Here is a 350-nt window from a genome sequence, read left to right on the forward strand (position 1 = left end):
AGCGGACAGGAGATGAGTGTCTTCTGGTGGGGTCACATGAAGGTGCTTTAGGGGGAGGTTAGGCTCCCATGGGGAGAATGGCAGTGGGGGCTGGTGTGGCTGTGGGCAGGGTGGGCACAGGCCAGGCTCCCTGGATGGGCACCATGCTGGTCTAGCCTCCTGGAGCCCCTGGGCCTCGGGTCACGGGAGGAGACAGCTCTCCCCTCCAGGCTTTGTCCCTCTGACCCTCCTGCGCCTCTCGGTTCCCCAGAGGTCTCCCCATGTCCCCTCCTGCCCTGCACCGGGCTGCGATGGGTCTGGGTCTGGGCCTGGGGGGGGCGTGGCTGGCCTGACCACAGGGCTCGCTGCAC

Source organism: Bison bison, unplaced genomic scaffold (assembly GCF_000754665.1).
Source record: "Bison bison bison isolate TAMUID 2011002044 unplaced genomic scaffold, Bison_UMD1.0 scf7180017851375, whole genome shotgun sequence".
Taxonomy (NCBI): domain Eukaryota; kingdom Metazoa; phylum Chordata; class Mammalia; order Artiodactyla; family Bovidae; genus Bison; species Bison bison.